The 18,133-nt window shown below is 38.3% G+C and overlaps 1 protein-coding gene across 3 annotated transcripts in view; it reads left to right on the plus strand.

The window, feature by feature from the left end:
- The window catches only part of RABEP1 (rabaptin, RAB GTPase binding effector protein 1), a 116,726-nt gene that overhangs the window by 334 nt on the left and 98,259 nt on the right, over positions 1–18,133 (plus strand). The gene's annotated exons all lie outside the window — the stretch shown is intronic.

Genomic DNA, 18,133 nt, shown 5'->3' on the forward strand with positions numbered 1-18,133 from the left:
GCGGAGGGGAGGACGTGGGAGGCTGCTGAGTAGCGTGGGGGAGTGTGGAGAGGGAGCTGCTGTGGGTAGCAGTGGGACCGGCACGTGGGTTCTGCCGGTGGGGAGGGTGGAAATCGGGAACATGTGCTATATTCGTTAAAGAAGGAAAAAACCCTTTGCTTAGGTGGTGGTAGTGTGCCCTCCCCACCGCCTCGCCGCCCGAATTCTTGTTATGGAGCTCTTTGCACCCAGTTTTGTGACATATGAAACTGTTTGGGATCAGTAACTGCAATTACTGGCATTCTTTGAGTGGCGGTGTGGCTTAATGGTAAGTGCCGGGGCCTGGGCGTCTAAAGGACCTGTATTCTTCACGAACAAGCTCCGGGCGCATTTCTTATCCTCTTTGAGCTTCATGCGTTTATACTTTGTCCATAAAGGTAGCAACACTTATGTATATGTAAAATGATAGCTTAGTATTATTGTAGGGGTATTTGGAATAATAAGGGGAATGCTGTTTGAGAATGCCAAAGTAGAGGGAACGTGTCACTTATGGCCTTTATATTCTTGTAGAAAAAGAGCCCCATCCTAAATAATCAAAGTTGGCTGTCACAGGCCTTCATGACCTGGGGATTGGAGGAAGCTCTGCTTCATAGATTGCATCGTTCCAGATTTTACCACCTGGAATTATGTTTGAAAAGACTGTGCCTGGTCTTTTCTAAGATCCTACTGTATCTAGTTGTGAAAGTTCTTTTAGGTGTATTTCTGTAATCAGCACGTGTGTTTAGCATGTTTAAGTGTGAGAAGAGTGTGGGAAAAGGTGCTTGTCACAGAGTAGGTACTTAAAAACTTGCCTTTGCCTAGGGCTGTCTCTTAAAATAATCTTTCTTGAAACCTTTACTCTTTGTTTTTGCCTCTGGGGAGTTGGAAACAATGTTATCAGATTTTAACTGCTCTCTGGGGAATGAGCTCCAAAGCCTGTTGGCCTCTAGTTTTGAATTTGTTAGTTGCCTAAGTGTAGATGTCTAGTAAGCATTTGGAGTTCTTTAAGAATCTGCTTGTAGTTTCTATTCCAGTCGAAGTGAAGGGGGGCATTTCTGGAGGACTGTCAGAGAGAGGAAACTGGGATATTTTCAGGTCACATTTTAATTATCACCTTTTGCATGTGATGTCAGGGAAGAAAACTTTGTTCTTCCACAAACCCTCTTTGTTTCTTCAGAGAGAAGCAGGATAGAGCACAGTAACTTTGTGGTTCTGATCGGGGTGGTAGGTATGCTTAACTGGCTGTCGCCTTCTCTTGAGTTGCATGGAAACAAACGTCTAGGGCAGCTCAGGTGACATGACAGTCTGGAATCAAAATTCCCTGCCTCTTACAATGTGAAATGGTCTTCCCTGTAAATAGGCAGAAGTGACTAAGCACTTGGAAAATTAGTTTTAGAAAATCTTGTATTTTTACTATTTTTTGTGCAGGTTTATTTCCTATTTTTCAAATCTTGTGACTCTAGGATGAGATTTAGTTTGCATAGATTGCAATTTTTATTTTAAATTCATGTAGTAAATGGGCAGCCACAGCTACTGTCGATAAAAGGAGATAATTTGGTATATTTGAGTGTTTTGTGTCAGTGTTCATCTTGGGAATTTAATTTTTCTCTTCAGAACTCATAGACTTTAGCTTTAGGCACACTTGGAATTTCCTAGTCCTGCTGAATTTTTTTTTAAATTGTATAATTCTTTTGTCCCAAACTGGTGGTAAAAGATAACTGCTTAATCTTTGACTTTATCTTTATCTTGTTTTATCCCATTTCAGAAGCAGTTGTCTTTTATGACATTGTTTTTTTTCTTTTCTCACAGATCTTGTCTGTCTTTCATGAAGATATGGTAGATTAAGAAAAGAATAAATTTATCTTGTAAATTGACAGGATGAAATGTAATCATTTTCTTTTTATTAATTTATTTTAATTCCTTATTTTGTAAATTTTTGGGAAAGGTTTGGTTTTTTGAAAATTCATCTTTGTTTACTCATTTAGAATAAAGGCAATTTTTGGGTTTTTTTGAGTTGGAGTCTCACTCTGTCGCCCATACTGGAGTGCAGTGACTGCTCCCGGCCACCGCAGCCTCGACCTGCTGGGCTCCGGCGATCCTTCCGCCTCAGTCTTCCGAGTAGCCGGAATTACAGGCGCGCTATACCATGCCCGGCTAATTTTTTGATTTATTGTAGAGATGAGGTCTCGCTGCCCAGGCGGGTCTTGAACCCGTGGGCTCAGGCAGTCCACTCACCTCAGCCTCCCAAAGGTGCGGGATTACATGCTGAGCCACCGAGCCCGGCTAAGGCAATTTTAATAGTAAAATTTCAATTGGTTAATCATTTTCCCTTGAGAATTCAAAGATATTGTAATTCTTTGATTTTTCAAAATTTAATATTTATTTTACTCTAAGAAGCTTTGCTGTTATTTTTTACTATTAATTTTTAAAATATTGTATCCTATAATCCCATCATTAAAAAATAGGTACAGTATTTTAGACCAGGCGCAGTGGCTCACGCCTATAATCCCAGCACTTTGGGAGACTGGGGTGAGAGGATTGCCTGAGTCCATGGGTTTGAGACCTGCATGGGCAACTTTTGACCAGACCTCATCTTTACAATAAATCAAAAAATTAGCCAATCATAGTGGCGTGCACCTGTAGTTCCAGCTACTTGGAAGGCTGAGGTGGAAGAATCACCTGAGTCCAGCAGGTCGAGGCTGTGGTGGTGAGCATGCCACTGCACTCCAGCTTGGGCAACAGAGTAAGACTCTGACTCAAAAAAAAAAATATATATATATATACATATATCTATCTATCTATCTATCTATATATACACACACACACATATGTACAGTATTTCAAGAAGTAGGTCTTCCCTCGTCTCTCAGAGGTAGCCACTGTTTTTTGGCTTTCTTTACTCTTCTGTAGTTGCACAGACATGCTACCTTTTACTCTTGAGATAGACATGCGTTGCATACGTAGGCCTGCAACTCATTGTCTCACTTAATAAATGTTAGCCATCATATAGTTATAAATGGTTTTGTGGCCCTGCAATGTGCTACAAACCCTGTAGGCATTATTTCAGGAAATCTTCATAGCAATGAGGTGGGTACTGTTGAAATATTACTGCTCCTGTTTTATTGATGAGGAAACTGAAGCACAGAGAAGTTAAAAAACATGTGCCTGGTGTTATACAGCTAGGAAGTTGGGGGAGCAGGATTCAAATCCAGGCCATCTGATACCAGGAACCTCTGACCTATTTACTAGGTCATGGACCACTTTCCAGGTCAGTGTTATAGGTCTTCCTCACTCTTGTTAAAGACTATTTCATCACATGGATGTACCGTGCATGATTTGCCTATCTCCCTATTGATGGACAAGTTGATTGCTTTTATTTTTATTTTTTCATTATGTTATAAGCAGTGCTGTAATGGATGTCTTTGCGCATATTTTTCAGGTACTCTTTTACTTCTGTAAGATTATTGAATTAAAGGACATGAGTTCTGAGTGGTTTAAATTTTAATACTGCTAACTTACTCTCAAAAAAGGCATCGATTTACATACCTACCAACAATATATGAAAGGGGGGATTCCTACAATCTTTCAAGCTCTGGGCGATGTCTGTTTTAAATTTGTGTCTTTTAATAGATTTAAAACAAGTGATATTCTTTGGTTAACAAGTATTTGTGTACCTATTCTATGCCAAGCCCTATGCTAGAATCTAGGAAATACAATTATGAACAAAACTAGACCCATTCCCTGTTCCCTAGGTAGTGAATCATTTAGACATTAATTAGATAATTCTACAGACAAGTATGAAACTATTTATTTATTCAGTACGAGTGGAGACTACTTGCCAGGCACAATTCTAGATATTTGGAATATATCAGTGAGCAACGCAGATAATAAATAACGCTGCCTTAGTGTGGGAGAAATAGATACTAAACAACAAACAAAAGCAAATAATATGGATTGTTAGGTGATAAGTGCAATGGAAAAAAAAAAACAGAGCAGGGTAAAGGGAAGGGGTGGGATGGGCTTAAAATGGGGTGGTCAGAGTAGCTTTATTGAGATGACATTTGTGCAAAGACGTGAAGGAGATGGGGGGTTAGCCATGAGGATGTCTGATGGAAGAGTATTCTAGACAGAAGGATCAGTCTTTGGAGATGCCTTACGGAAGCATGTCTGGCATGTTTAAAGAAGGACATGGAGGTCAGTGGCTGGAATGATGTTATAGGGCCTGGGGGAGGAAAGTAGTAGGATATGAGGTCAGAGAAGTAATGGGGTGGGGCAGATGTTGTAGGGCCCTAGAAGCATTTTAAGGATTGACTTTCACTGTGGGGAACGATTGAAAGGTTTTGAACAGATGAATGGTGTGATCTGACTTTTGTTTTAAAAATCACTCTGGCTGTTGGTTTGGCAGTAGAGTAATAGGAGGCAAGGGAGGCATGAATTCAGAAAAAAGGCAATGGGGCTTGGACCAGAATGTATCAGTGAAAGTTATATCTTGAAGGAATGGCCAACAGGATTTTTTGATGGATTGAATATGGAATGTAAAGGAAAGCAAGTTGTCAAAGGTTATTTAGAGGATTTTGGCCTGAGCAACTGTGAGGTACACGATGCTATGAATACTTCTCTGACCTCATATCCTACTACTTTCCTCCCCCAGGCCCTATAATATCATTCCAGCCACACTGACCTCCATGTCCTTCTTTAAACATGCTATGAACCCATTTAGGGAGATCAGGAAAGGATTCTGAGGAAGTGGTCTGGGAGCTGAGATCTGATGGATGAACAGGAGTCACATTTTTGGAGGAAGCAAGATGAGTAAGATAATTGAAGAAAGGTCAGTGTGCTTGGAGTAGAGACACAGTGTGGAGTAGGTATGAGCTGGCCTGAGTGGTCTTCCTTAGGCCATAGGGGAAGCCATTGAAGGGTTTTAAGCAGGTAGATGATAGGGGCTTTTTGATTTGCACTTTCCAGTTTTAGGAGATTATACTGTTAATTATGGCATCTTTTTATTTATTGGCCATCTTTATTTTGTGAGTTGTTTATATCTCTGCCCCACTTTTCCATTGTGTTGTCCTTTACTCATTGCTTTGGAAGAGCTCCTTTGTAAATTATAGTAGCCCTTTGGTATGCATTGCAAATTTTGGTCTTCTGGTACATCATTTATCTCCATTTTTTTTTTGTCCAGAAAGCTTTACTTTTTATGTAGGTCACGCCTGTAATCCCAGCACTTTGGGAGGCGGAGGAGAGAGGATTGCCTGATTCCAGGGGTTCGAGACCATCCTGGGCAACTTGGCGAGACCTTGTCTCTGCAATAAATAAAAATAAAATTAGCCGAGTGTGGTGGTGTGCATCTGTGATTCCAGCGACTTGGAAGACTGAGGCAGAAGGATCCCCTGAGCCCAGCAGGTCAAGGCTTCAGTGACTGTGAACGTGCCACTGCACTCCATCCTGGGCGACAGAGTGAGACTCTTACTTAAAAAAAAAAAAAAAGTATGTAGAGCTGACCATTAAAAAAAAATTTGTGGTGTTTAAGTTTCTTGTCTTGATGAGGAAGATCTCCCCAATCCCCATGTTTATATTTTTAAAAATTCTCATTTTCAGTACTTTTATAGTTATCTTTTATGTTTTGTAGTTTAATCCATCTGGAATTTAATTTAAAATTTAAACAGGGAAATTTAGTGTAAAGAATTGTTAACTAAACTGGAGATGACTCAATGAGAGGAAAGAAAACTCTAAGAATACTTGTATAGGAGACATAAGGAACCACCAGCACTTACAGGACTGAGGCAGAGTACTCTTTTTTTCCAAATGGATAGCCAGTTGTCTTAACATTTATTCAATAATCCATGCATTTTATTTGTAAATTTTAACTTGTTAAGTCTCCCAACCATTGAACTTGCAGAGATACTTAATCTGAAACACAGAAGCCCAGCACCTAACCCACAGTCTTATCACTCTGCTATCCCAACATACAGCAGCCTAGAATTGTGTGATAACCTTTCATTTTTATGTCTCTATAGGTGAAACTGTTTTTGAGTCTTAAGGGCTCTAGTTTCTAAAATATCTTCTATCATACACTAAGCTTAATTTTTTTTTAAATTAAGAAAGCAAATTAAAGACAGGGTCTTGCTCTGTCACCCTAAGTGCAGTGGCATGATTATAGATCACTATAGCCTCAAACTCCTGGGCTCAGGTGACCTTCTTGCCTCAGCCTCCTGAGTAGCTAGGACTCCAGGTGTAAGTTACCATGCCTGGCTAATCCATCATATACTAGGTTTTTATCCAGTGAAATTTATATGCTTTTGTATAGTCATTAAGTTGAGTTTAGTTTTTATAGGAGTATTTAGTAAGCATGTTTTTTTTTTTTTTTTTTTTTTTTTTGGGGTACAATTACAATTATGCCAGGTAAAGTGAGGGGGAGGAATATAGAAATGAATAATATGTAGTTCTTATAATAATTTTATGGTCTAGTGGATGAATGGACCTTAAGAAGTTAAACAGGTGCTTTTGGATCACAGAGGAAGCTGTTATTCTAAGTGAAATTACAGAAAGAGCTATGAAGGAAGGTATCTGCCCAGTTTTCTCATCAGATAACTGAATCTCTTCCAATTGGTGGTCTTGAGTTCTTTTCTTTCTGGAGAGAAGGAACTTATAACTATCTAGTGTAGACTAGTTTTAATGTTTTATTTTTCCTTTAATTAACCTGAAACTTGCCCTACTGTAACTTCTACTTACTGGGTTTTGTTCTCTTCTCTAGCACCACACAGAGAAAATCCTAAGCATTCTTTTTTGTGTGTGTGTTGGAGTCTCACTCTGTTTCCCAGGCTGGAGCGCAGTGGCACGCTCGTGGTCACCATAGCTTCAACCTGCTGGGCTCGGGCGATCCTTCCACCTCAGGTTTTCAAGTAGCTGAAACTACAGGCATGTACCATCATGCCCGGCTAATTTTTCTTGATTTATTGTAGAGATGAGGTCTTGCCAAGTTGCCCAAGCTGGTCCTAAGCATTCTTCTACACGTTAGTCCTGAAGAAATTTGATGATAATTTTATGTCCTTCCTAAATATTCTCTTTATTTCTTCTATCACATAGTGAATCTACTTTTTTTATTATTTTTCAGACAGATTCTAGTTAATGACTTTGGTGGTACCTTATGTTCTCTAGATGTATTTAAACTATAGAAAGTAATAGATAAAGGGTCATATAACTGAAAAGAATCAGAGACTAGTTATTTTCCTTCTTTTTACACAGCAGGAAACTAAGGACTAAAGAGGTAAAAGTGACTTTGCTTTGTAGCGGAGTCATTACTAGAATTCAGGAGAAGAGTGGGGTTGTTGCCATTTGAACCAGGAGTTTGAGACTGTAGTGTACAGTGATTGTGTTTGTGAATAGCCACTGTACTCTAACCTGAACAACATGGCAAGACGCTTGTTTTCTAAAAAAAAAAAAAGCAGAATCTTTCTGAAGCTATTATCTTTCATTCTGTGAACCAAGTAGGGCTCTGTAGAGAGTAATGAAAAGACATAAACAATTTAGGCCCAACTCTGTTGCAAAAAATTGTTCTGCATTTATTCTTAACAGATAGGAATCTAGTCTCTGTAGAACACTTCCATTTTTTTGTGGTAGTTATATTAGAAAATTCTTAATTTTGTTGGGCCCCAAATATCTCCCCTTTATACTTTGGTTTTGATCTCTTGAAGCAATCATTATTAGACTGTTTTTCTTTTTTTGTGTATGTGTTGCCAAAGCAAGTACTTATTGTTGAGTTTTAATATTTTTTGTATATTTTGGATAACAGTTCTTTATCAGATATGTTGTTTGCTAATACATTTTCTCAGACTGTGACTTGTCATATTCTCTTGACGGTGTCTTTTGGCTGGTTTTTATGTATTTTTCATTGTGCAATTCCATAAATCTTGAATAACACCGTGGCACTCATACAGAGTACCATTAGTTATACTGAAAGTGCTCCCAAGTAGCAGAGAAAAGCCATGGCATTACAAGAAAAAGTTGAGCTGCTTCATATGTTCTATAACTTGAGATCTGCAACTGCAGTTGCTCACTATTTCAAGATAAATGAATCCAGTAAGGGCCATTGTGGAAAAAGGAAAGGAATTGTGTGAAGCTGTTGCTGCAGTCAAGCCAGGAGGTGTGAAGACCTTTCACTTTTTGTGAAATACCTTTTTATGATCACATTGAAAATGCAGCTTTTATGTGGGTGCAAGATTGCTATGAGAAAGGTATACCTATAGATTCTAATAAGATTTGAGAAAAAGCAAAGTCATTATATGACAACTTAAAGCAAAGGGAAGGTGAAGGATCTAAAGATGGAGAAATTTAATGCCAGCAAAGGATAGTTTGATGATTTTAGAAAGAGGTTTGACTTTAAAAAGTGTCAGAATAACGGGAGAAGCAGTTTTTGCTGACCAAGAGGCAACAGAGAGGTTCCCAGACACCATTGAGAAAACCATTGAGGAGAGAGGATATCTGCTTGAACAGGTCTTTAATGTATCTGAAGGTGCTCTATTCTGGGAGGAGAAAATGCCACAAAGCACACTTATTAGGAAGGAGGAGAAGTGAGCACCAGGAGGAGAAGTGAGCACCAGGATATAAGACAGGAAGTGATAGACTAACTCTGCTGTTTTGTGCAAAGGCTTATGGTTTATGATCAGGACTGCCCTTATCTATAAAACTGCTAGTCCCTGAGCCTTGAAGGGAGAAGGAATCACAGCTGCCAGTCTTTTCTTTTCTTTTTTTTTTTTTTTTTGAGCTGGAGTCTCAAACTGTCGCCCAGACTCGACCTGCTGGGCTCCGGCGATCCTTCCGCCTCAGCCTTCCAAGTAACCGGAATTACAGGCATGTGCTACCATGCCCGGCTGATTTTTTGATTTATTGTAGAGATGAGGTCTCGCTGCCCAGGCGGGTCTCGAACCCGCGGGCTCAGGCAATTAACTCACCTCAGCCTCCCAAGGCGTGGGATTACAGGCTGAGCCACTGAGCCTGGCTAGCTGCCAGTCTTTTCATTGTACAAGGGTAAGTCCTGGACAGTGATAACCCTTTTTCTGGATTAGTTCCTGTGATGACTTTTTTCCTTGAAGTCAGGGAGTACCTGCCAGTAAAGGACTGCCTTTTAAAGTTATTTTGATATTGGACAATGCCCCTGACTACCTAGAATGCCATGAGTTAAACACCAATGGCAATTTTCCCAAACATGTCTTCAATTCAGCCTTTAGACCAGGGGATCATAAGGACCTTTAAGGTTCTGTACATATGGTCCTCTATGGAAAGGATTGTTGATGCTATGAAAGAGAACCCTAATAGAGAGAACATGATGAAAGTCTGAAAGGATTAAACCATTCAAGATACATCATTGTCATAGAAAAAGTCATGAAAGCCATCAAACCCTAGACAGTAAATTGCTGCTGGAGAAAACTGTTGGACGTTGTGCATAACTGAACATTTACGACAGAGCCTATCAAGGAAATCATGAAAGAGATTATGGATATGGCAAAAAAAAAAAAAAGAAGGATTTAAAAATGGGGATCAGGCCAGACGTGGTTGCTCATGCTTATAAATCCCAGCACTTTGGGAGGCCGAGGTGAGAGGATTGCCTGAGCCCATGGGTTTGAGACCAGCCTGGGCAGCTTGGTGAGACCTCATCTCTACAACAAATAAAAAGATCAACTGGGCGTGGTGGTGCATGCCTGTAGTTTCAGCTACTTGGAATGCTGAGATGGAAGGATCACCTGAGCCCAGCAGGTTGAGGCTGCGGTGGCTATGAGTGTGCCACTGCCCTCCAACCTGGGTGACAGAGTGAGACTCCTACTCAAAAACAAATAAAAATAGGAATCTTGGAGAAATTCAAGAGCTAATAAACATACATTGGACGAACTAACAAAAGTTGACTTGATGGAGATGAGTGCCTCCAAACCAGTGCCAGATAATGAGAAACAAGGTGGAGCGCCTGTAATTCCGGCTACTTGGAAGACTGAGGCGGAAGGATCGCCGGAGCCCAGCAGGTCAAGGCTGCGGTGGCCAGGACTGCACTCCAGTCTGGGTGACAGAGTGAGACTCCAACTCAAAAAAAAAGATGGAGAGGCAGTGCCAGAAAACAAACTGACATTAGACAATCTGGCAGAAGGGTTCTAATTATTCAAGACTGGTTTTGAATTTTTTTTTAAACAACATAGGCTCTTCTATGATACAGGCACTGAAATTAAAGCAAATGAAAGAAGGACTGGTATAATATAGAAACATTTTTGGAGAAGTAAAAAAGTTTGTCAGAAATGACAATGTAGTTTTGTAAAGTTACATCAGGTGTGCCTGCCTCTCCTGCTTTCCCTTCCACCACTTCTGCCTCTGCCACCCGTGAGACAGCAAGACCAGCCTTTCCTCCTCTTCCTCCTTCTCAGTTTGCTCGATGTGAAGACAGCCAGCATGAAGACCTTCATGATGATCCGATTCCATTTAATGAATAGTAAATATATTTTCTATTCCTCATGATTTTCTTAATAATATTTTCTTTTTCTCTAGTCTACTTTATTGTAAGAATGTAGTATATAATAATATGGCATGCAAAATATGTGTTAATTGACTGTTTATGTTATTGGTAAGGTTTCTGGTCAACAGTAGGCTATTAAGTTTTTGGGGAGTCAAAAGTTACACTTGAATTTTTGACTGCGTAGGGAATCAGCACCCCAATCTCTGTGTTTTTCAAGGGTCAACTATTTCTTTTATGGCTTATGCCTTTGGTTTTGTATCTAAAAAGTTACTGCCAAACTCAAGGTCATCAAGATTTTTCTCTCATGTTATGTCATAGGCGGTTTAAAATTTTGCACTTTAAAAATTTTTTTTATTTTTGTGTCAGGGTCTCTACTTGTTGCTCGGGCTGGAGTACAATGGCACAATCACAGTTTACCACAGCCTCAACCTCCTGAGCTCGGGCAGTCCTTCCATCTCAAACCCCTAAGTAGCTGGGATTACAGGCATGCACCACCACACCTGGCTAATTTTTAGAATCTTTATAGAGTTGAGGTCTCGCTGTGTTGCCCAGGCTGATCTCAAACTCCAGACCTCAAATGATCCTCCTGCTTTGACCTCCCAAATTACTGGGATTATATGCATGAACTACTGCACCTGTCTATGTTTTGTGCTTTTTATATTTAGGTCTATAATCTAGTTTTAGTATTTTTGTGAAAGATGTAAGGTCTTGTGTCTAGGTTCATTTTGTTTTTTTTAACATGTGGGTATCCAGTTGTTCTAGTGCCACTCTTTGTTGAAAAGTATATCCTTTCTCCATTGTATTGCCTTTTTGCTCTTTTGCCAAAGGTCAGTTGACTGTGTTTGCATGGGTCTATTTCTGGGCCCTCTATTCTGTTCTATTGATGTATTTGTGAATTCCTTCATGATGCTTATTTTCAAATTTCCTAATTAAATTTTTTTGCATGAAAAATAATAAATGCTTTTGGTAAAACAATTTGTAAATGTATAATTTGAAAGGAAAGTATATATAAGCTGATTAGCTCATCCCTTAGAGGTAAAAACACTCTTAATGACCTGTTGTATGTTTTTCCAGTTTTTAAAAAAAATGTGTTTTCTGGTGATTTAAAAGTGGAATCACACTACTATTACTGTTCTTAAGTTCCCCATTCTTAATTCTGTCTTTTGTTTTGCTTGTTTGTTTTTGAGTCAAGGTCTCACTCTGTCACCCAGGCTGTTGTGTAAGTGGCATAATCATGGCTCACTGCACCCTCAACCTCCTGGGCTCAGGGGATCTTTCCTCCTCAGCCCTCTGGGTAATTGAGACTAAAGGTGTGCACCACTGTGGCCGGCTGATTTTTTTATTTTTTTGTAGAGATGAGGTCTTGCTATGTTGCTTAGGCTGGTCTCAAACTTCTAGGTTCAAGCAGTCCTCCTGCCTCGGCCTTCCAAAGTGCTGGGATTACAGGCATGAGCCACTATACCCAGCCAACTTTGTTTTTAATATAGATTATTTATATTAAATATTATATATATATAATATAATAATATTATTATTATTATTATTTGAGTTGGAGTCTCACTCTGTCGCCCAGACTGGAGTGCAGTGGCCGCTCCCAGCCACCACAGCCTTGACCTCCTGGGTTCCGGCGATCCTTCTGCCTCAGCCTTCCAAGTAGCTGGAACTACAGGCGCACACTACCACGCCCGGCTAATTTTTGATTTATTGTAGAGATGAGGTCTCGCCAAGTTGCCCAGGCAGGTCTCGAACCCATGGGCTCAGGCAATCCAATCACCTCGGCCTCCCAAAGGCGCGGGATTACAGGCTGAGCCACCGAGCCCGGCTATCATTATTTTTTAAATAAAGCATTCTTTTTGTGGCTGCATTATGTAGATGCACTATAATTTTAAAAGTATGTCCCCCACTGAATATTTGTGCCATTCCAAAAATGCTGTAGTGAATGTCCTTGTACATATCTTTGTACACTTGTGTGACTTTTTCTGGGATGAATTTTTTGAACTGGAATTATTGAGTCAAAGAATATACATGTTTAAATATTTAATTGCAAGCACTATATTCTCTTTCAAAAAAGCTTGGTAATTTACAGACTCATCAGAATATGAGGGCTTATAGCCCCTTAATTTTATAAGTTCTTTGCACATAGGAAAGTTGACCTTTGTCATGTGTATAGTTGAATTTTCCCCCAATTTATTTGCTTTTTAACTTTGGGATGTTGTGGCATATGGAAATATTTTCGCTTTTTATTTAGTTATCAGTTTTTTCTTTTATGATTTCTAGGTTTCTATTCTGCCTCTTTGTTATTTTCTAGTAGTTACTTATTTTGACATAAGGAATAGATAGGAATTCAGGTTTTCCTATTTATTTTCAAATGACTGGCCAGTTATTCATGTACCATGTAGTGATTAATCCATTTTTCTTCATTGGTTTTGAAATACCACCATTTATTACATGCTAAACTTCCAGGAATACTTGAGTTCATTTTTAAACTGTATTTTGCTCAGTTGATTTATCTGTTCTGCTGTCATATCATCATACCACATAGTTACAATTATGTTCCTTTCTACTTTTTTAACATTTTAATATTTTAAAGAGCCAGGCATTCTTTAGTATTCATTTTCTGGAATTTCCTTGGCTATTCTTAAGTATTCATTCAGATAATATTCAGAATGAGCACATTAAGTCCACCTACCATGCTTTTCTCTCTCATAGAAACAAAAAAAGGACTTAAAAATATCTCATTGAATTTGTAAGCTAAGGAGACCATACATCTTTAATAAACATCTTCATAATTAAAATAAGTTAGTATATTTAAATACATTAATTATATTAGTTAATCATTCTGATTCTTTAAAGATGGTACTAGGAGTTACCAGCTGCAGTGAGCTATGCCTATGCCATTGCACTCCAGCTTTGCCAACAGCAAGACAATGAATGAATGAATGAATGAATGAATGAGATTAACTCTGTTTCACAATTGAGGAAATACAAGTTTGGTAACTTGCCCAGAATCCTGGTTGCCATGACTCTTTTCACTCTACTTACTATCTCTCAGGTCACTTTTAGTTTTGTAAACTCTCAGATCATTAAAAAAAAAAGGCAAAATTAAAATGAAGCCCCAAGGTTTTTTTTTTTAAATCGTAAAGTACTAAGGAAGTGTGAAGAAAACTGGACTTGCACATATTTCTTCCTTTAGAGTAATTTTTCATTCTATTGTATTTTTAGTCAATTTTTATATTTTAAGACATCATATCATACATGTGGTTTTGCATTCTGCCATTTTAATTTAATTATTATGTGAACAATTCCCCTGTGTTGTAAGTTGATTTTTTATGTTTTGTCGTTTTTTGTTTTTTTTAGAGGTAGGGTCTTGCTATGTTGCCCAGGCTGGAATGTAGTGATGTGATCATAGCTCACTATAGCCTCAAACACCTGAGCTCAAGGATTACTCTTGCCTCAGCTTACCAAGTAGCTAGGACTACAGGTGTGCACCATTATGCCAGCCTAATTTTATTTTTATTTTTTGTAGAGATGGGACCTTGCTATGTTGCCTAGGCTGGTATTTAAAACAAACAAACACCCATTGATTTTAAGTATGTAATTTATCAGATAAATTATCATTTTTCTATTACTGCCATTTTGATTATTTATAAATTCTCACTATTATAAATAATTCTGCAGGAAACATCTTTGTACATTAATCTTTGATCTCATCTTTTATTATTTCCTGGAGTGTTCTGGATCAAAAAGTATGAGGTTTTGATATGTATTGCCAAATTGCTTTCCAGAAAGCCTGTTCTAGTTTACGTTTCTATCATTAGTGCTCATGTCTTTTAGTCTCACCTCATCTTTGTCAACATGAATTGTAGGCTTCAAATATTCTTGCCAATAGGTTAGGCAAAAAAATGGTAACTTATTGATGTTTTAGGTTGCATTTTTAGTTTGGCCTTTTAAAAAATATATTGGTCATTTGTTTTCTTTCTTCATGCATTCATTGTCTCTTCATGTTCTTTGGCATTTTATTATTAATTTATAAGTATCTTCATAGATATTGGCCTTTGTCTTTTATTTGTTACAGATATTTTCCAGGTTTGACCTTTGTTTTATTTTGGCTTTTGGGTCAACTTTTGTTTTTTTTTGAGTTGGAGTCTCACTCTGTCACCCAGACTGGAGTGCAGTGGCTGCTCCCGGCCACTGCAGCCTCGACCTGCTGGGCTCCGGCGATCCTTCCACCTCAGCCTTCCAAGTAGCTGGAACTACAGGTGCGCGCTACCAAGCCCAGCTAATTTTTGATTTTATTGTAGAGATGAGGTCTCACCAAGTTGCCCAGGCGGGTCTCGAACCCGTGGGCTCAGGCATTCCACTCACCTCAGCCTCCCAAAGTGCTGGGATTATAGACTGAGCCACCAAGCCCGGCTTGGGTCAACTTTTGATATAGAACTTTAAGATTTCATCTGAACAAACTTATTGGTAATACTCTGACACTCTCAAAGACCTACTCTCTCTCAGAATCAATTAGATAGCCTCTCATACTTTCATTGTTTGGTGTTTAAATTTCTTTTTCTAAATAGTGGCCAACTTTTTTTCAATATCGTTTCAATTATTAAGTTGTTTCTAGATGAGCTGTTTGTCAGGTTAGATCTTCCACAACTTGCACTTAAAGTCATTAATTTTCTTTGTACACACAATTATTTTATAATTTTAGATAAAATGTATGTTGTTTAGAGGTAGGGTCTTGCTATGTTGCCCAGGCTGGAATGTAGTGTTGTGATCATAGCTCACTATAGCCTCAAACACCTGAGCTCAAGGATTACTCTTGCCTCAGCTTACCAAGTAGCTAGGACTACAGGTGTGCACCTGTACAAACAGTTAAGAAAAATAGAAAGAGAACTGACCACACAAAGATAGTTTTCATTAATAGTTAGTTGTACAGTTAGCCCTCTGTATCTTCATGTTCCAAGTCTGCAGATTCAACCTACCGAGGATTGAAAATATTACACAACAATAATACATAATAAAAATACATAATACATAGAAAATGGCATAGCAACCATTTACATAGCATTTACATTGTATTAGGTGTGATATAAGACACTTGAACATGCTCAGAGTTTTGTATCTGCAGAGCTTCTGGAATCAGTTTCTGTTAGATACCGAGGGAAAACTGTATTATCTTTATGGAGTTTTCATGTGTATATAAAATTTATGAAGAAAACCTTAAAATTTGGCGAAAAAATACCACTCTTATAACATGTTTTTTCCCCACTTAGATGAAGAGCTGTTCATGATGTATTATTAAATAATGTTGTTTTAATGATATTTAATAGTAGTATTCTAATATGGATTCCATAATATGCTTAATTAATCCTTTCAGCAGATGTTTAAGTTTTTAAATTTTCTATTTCAAATGACATAATGGTAAACATCCTGATACATGTATCTCTATAAATATTGTCCAGATATTTTCCTCTAATAAATTAGTTGTTTTATAAGCTATATATATTTAAAATTTGATAATTTAAATTTTTATGTATTCTTTTGTATCCATTGGGAACACCTCTATCTGAGAGCAATTGGAAAGCCAGCCTCTAGTAGCTTAAAAAGTAAAGGGTTCAATTTCTGTGTGCATGTAATATGTTCAGAAATAGAGCATTCTAAGACTGGTTCAATTGCTCAAGGATGTCAAATATCTGAGTTTCTTCTATTTTCTACTTTCTTCCTCTGTGGGTGTGTTTGCTACATCTTTATTTTTTCTTGTAGACTCAGTTCTGATTTCCTTTTGGTAATATTTATTCCCTTAAAGCTTCTAATATTTTCTTAGTTATATTTGTTGGGGTTCTCTGCTTCAGGAGATCATCCTTATATTGGATAGTCTTTTTTTCTCATAGCTATTTTCTTTCTAATTGCTTTTCTTTGTGATTCACTGAGATTATTTTACGTCTTTTTTTTTTGAGTTGGGGTCTAACTCTGTAGCCCAGGCTGGAGTGCAGTGGCACAATAAGGACTTACCACAGCCTTGACCTTCTGGGCTCAGGAGATCCTTCTACCTCAGCCTGTGGAGCAATTGGGACTACAGATGCATGCCACCATGCCTAGCTAATTTTTAAAGAAATTTGTTGTAGAGACAAGGTTTCACTGTGTTGCCCAGGCTTGTTTCAAACTCCTGAACTCAAGCAGTCTGTCCACATTGTCCTCCCAGTGTGCTAGGATTCCAGATGTGAGCCACCATGCCTGGCCATCTCAGGTCTTTTTGATCTGGTTAACAAAATGAATTACGTTAATGGATTTCCTAATGTTAGACATTTTTGTACACCTGAGATAAACCCAGCCTGGTTGCCTGTATTGTTCTTCTAGTATGTAGCTAGATCTGATTTTGGTAATGTTTGAGAATTTTTGTAGTTATATTTATAAGTGAGATTGGCTTATAGTTTTCTGTTTTGATACTGTGTTGAATTTCAGTATCCTGATTATACTAGCTTGGGAAAATAAATTGAGAAACATTTCATCTTTTACTATGCTGAGAACAGTTTAAGTAGTATGGAAATATTTGATAGATCTTGAAGATTTGATAGAACTTATGTTCTCTTTCAAGTGTTATCTTGAAACTTGTGTAGCTATTTCATAATTTATTTTGTCGATTTTCTATTGTTAGGTAATGATTTCTTTCTAATGTTTTGGCATTATAATGATGCTGCAGTAAACATTTCTGCAGTTAAATCTTTATACCTATGATTACTTCCTTGGGACAAATTCCTGGTGGTGAAATTGCTTGCTTAAAGAGTATACACAATTTTAAGGCTTTTGCTATTAATGACCACAGACCCATGTGTCTTGAAATGTACCCTGAATTTGTTTTAATCAGGTTTGTTAAGGTGATATACATGGAGACAACTTGCTTTGAATGAAGAGTTTATTGCCTACAGTTCCCAAGAAGAAGGGGCATGAAGCCACACGAGGCTACATAGGGAAACTAGAGTCTCTTTTGTGCTTTCCTCAAGAAGAAATGAATAGGGTAGGATGGGCAAATTGAGTAAGTTTGCGATTGGATAGTTTGAATAATAGTGAGCTCTGGCATGTAGGGGTGGTCTCTGGTTGTTTGGTACCTGGGCCTGATTTAGAGCAGGGGAGATAGTGGCTTGGTGTGTGAGAGTTAGGTAAAAGAAGTGGTAGGGGGTATGGATTTTGGATTTGTTGGTTTGCATATGAAAGGCACACTCACATGGAAGTTGTTGTCTCTAGGAATTAGCTAACTCTGGGAGGGGCTATCTCTTCTTGGTAAGCAAAATCTCTAAGATGTCAAAGCATCGTAAAATAGAAAATAAAAAAAGATGATTAACACATCATACTTTAAGATTGTACAAGTTTGTGCTTCCACCAGCAGTATGAACATGCCAACGTTGGGCAGTGGGGTTTATTTATTTATTTTTTTTGAGTCGGAGTCTCGCGTTTTGCCCAGGCTGGAGGGCATTGCCATACTCACAGCCACCACAGCCTCAATCTGCTGGGTTCAAGCGATCCTTCCAGCTCAGTCTTCCAAGTAGCTGGAACTACAGGCATGCACCGTCACGCCCAGCTAATTTTTTTGATGAAAAACCAAAAAACCCAAGAACTTAATCCAGCAAACCT

The sequence above is a fragment of the Carlito syrichta genome, unplaced genomic scaffold (genome assembly GCF_000164805.1).
Source record: "Carlito syrichta isolate Samal-C Ts95f unplaced genomic scaffold, Tarsius_syrichta-2.0.1 Scaffold95853, whole genome shotgun sequence".
Taxonomy (NCBI): domain Eukaryota; kingdom Metazoa; phylum Chordata; class Mammalia; order Primates; family Tarsiidae; genus Carlito; species Carlito syrichta.